This window comes from Syngnathus typhle, linkage group LG10 (genome assembly GCF_033458585.1).
Source record: "Syngnathus typhle isolate RoL2023-S1 ecotype Sweden linkage group LG10, RoL_Styp_1.0, whole genome shotgun sequence".
NCBI lineage: Eukaryota > Metazoa > Chordata > Actinopteri > Syngnathiformes > Syngnathidae > Syngnathus > Syngnathus typhle.
Window position 1 is genome coordinate 14,272,501 of NC_083747.1, and position 2,500 is coordinate 14,275,000.

Genomic DNA, 2,500 nt, shown 5'->3' on the forward strand with positions numbered 1-2,500 from the left:
GCTCTCAGTGCGAGTGCGACCAGATAGTGTCTCTGACGAAACATCACAGCCTGATGATCCGCGAGCCACGTGTCACTGATCGCATCGTTACGGTACAGGTCTACTCCCACATCCCGGACCCGCAATACGCCACAATCCAGATTTTCCACATGCCGCCAGCCAGGGAGGACTAGCGCGCTCGCAACTGCAGCCGGGACGGCGCCCCCTGTGCCGAGCGTCGGCACACCGCCCGGATCTCCGCCTGCCGCAACCCACAACCTCAACCAGGCAGGTTTTTGCACCGCCTCAATAGCTAGAGATCCCAACCACATCCGAAGACCAACAGAGTTTCCAGGTGCGCCTGACCTGTATTCTGGGAATAGTAACGGACAACGAAACGATGCCCCTAGCCGCTGTCGCGACCCCGCGAATAGATGAAGCCCCCCGCTGTGGACGGACCGAGACGCAGCCACCCATTCACAGCCATCCGCACCTTCCCGTCAAGCCACCTCAATCTGGTCGCTGAAACCCCACCGACAACTGCCCTGAAGGTGACTCTCGGGAGTAAGAATGTGCAGCACACCGATATCTTCTGCGAAGGCTTTAACGCCGACGCCGTAATCATCTGCAGCCCCATACTCACCTGCTCGTCCGACCACCAAGTTCTTCTCCATTCCTTCCTCCGAGCCACTCAGCAGGACTAAATCATCCGCAAAGGCCAACGCGGCAATTCGGCGGTTGCCCCAGACCAGGTGACTTCTTTTGCGTTCGAAGCTATGGACGAGAGAATCCATAGCGAGGTTGAAAAACAGTGGGGACATTGGATCGCCTTGCTTAACATCAACCTTCATGGAGATGGGTTCGGAGTAGGCGCCTCCGCAACCCACACTGGTCGAGCAGCCCACATACGAGTGACGGATCACCTCGATTACACGTCTGTCTACGCCCAAGCTTCCCAGCACACACAGGACATGGTCATGAGAAACCGAGTCGAAAGCCTTCGCAAAGCCAATGAACACGACCGCCAGCGGCACGCCAGCCGACCTCGAGCGCCCCACGATCCGATTAATCAAGAATCACGAGGGTCCTTCGCAATCACTCGCGCCGGCGACGAAACCACGCTGCCCGGGGGCCAACAGGACAGGCTCGCGCTAGCCTCATCACCATCAACCGCCCAAACAACCCCAGCACGACTGACCCCACAGTCCCAGGCCTCCAGCTAGATACTATATCCAGCTCAGTAGGGTCAGTTGATCTGGGTAGCAACCGGGTCTTGCACTCCTTGAAGACTTGGGGAACGACTCCACGCACCATCCATGTCGTAAACAGCCTCGCCAGTTGCGTACCGTCCGGGTCCCAGTCAAGAAGAGCCTGCTTCCTGATCCCGTCTGGGCCCGATGCAGAGCAATTCCTCATCTTAGCCAAGTTAGATACAACTTCCTGCCCCAGGATCGGGTGGTAGAATGGTTCGTTATCCGCGTTCAGTCCCACCTCAAAGCCCTTAGTCCATAAAACGGCCTGACCGTTTCCCACTTACTCCAAAGTGTCCATCCACCAACTCCAGCGGCAAATCACATCTAAGGGGCGTCAGACCATCCAAGATCCGCCGTGCCAGCCCCTTCTTCACTACAGAATAGCCGCGCTGCTGGTGGTAGAACACTCTCTTACGCTGGACGAGCCGTCTCGCCCAACCCGTCTGTCATCGGTCTCGAGGTCTGGACCTCGCGGACTTTGTCGGCCACCCCACCTTACCCCCCAGGGCTTTCATGAGATCCAAAGCAGAGGACTCGATCAGGCTAGGCTCCCGACCTGCTTTCTTGACTAAGGCAGCGGTGGCCCGATGCTCCACACCCCCCGCCAGCAGCTCTTCCAGAACTCTATTCATCACCAGATCTGGAAGCGACGAGGGGCAGGTCCATTTCTGGGGCGTCGCCCTGGCAGCCAGGGCTCGCCAACGCACACCGGACGCACCGCCTGCCGCACGACCGCACAGGGACCCCCATTCCACCTCACCTGCTCCCCAGACTCTCCGTTTCCAACAACACATTTTCCGCTTATGACACCTGTACCTTTCCATAAGCTTCACCATCCGAGACTCCTACCATCACTTGGTCCGGAGGCCTCGGACCCCCTTATGCCGATTTCCAGACGGGCCCTCTCCCGCTTCTTCATTCACGCCGCCTCGGAGAGCAGGCTGTAGCGCTAACACGACCCCCGCCACCCCAACTCTCATACCCGAGGCAACGGAGGTCATTGACACCACTGAGGAGTTCTCAAGAGCTTCGCCAGCCGGGGTCCACCCGCTCCTTCGGCCTGACTGACTGTGGCTCTGATCCTGTGCCTCTGTCTATACGGACTTCCTAACCAAGGAGTTTTTGCAACCATGGCCCGTAGAAGTGACTACAAGCCGTTTGGGGACCCCGAGCAATGCCTCCGGTGGTTGGTCCCCATGGCCCCCGGAGAGGTTGATCCGCTGGCCGCGCACGTGCCCAACCTCAAGCACGTCCCGGGGAGGTAGCTC

General features: G+C 58.9%; 1 pseudogene; it reads right to left on the minus strand.

Annotated features, from left to right (window-relative positions):
* LOC133161622 (28S ribosomal RNA) overlaps window positions 1–2,500 on the minus strand; it is a 9,267-nt pseudogene that overhangs the window by 2,229 nt on the left and 4,538 nt on the right.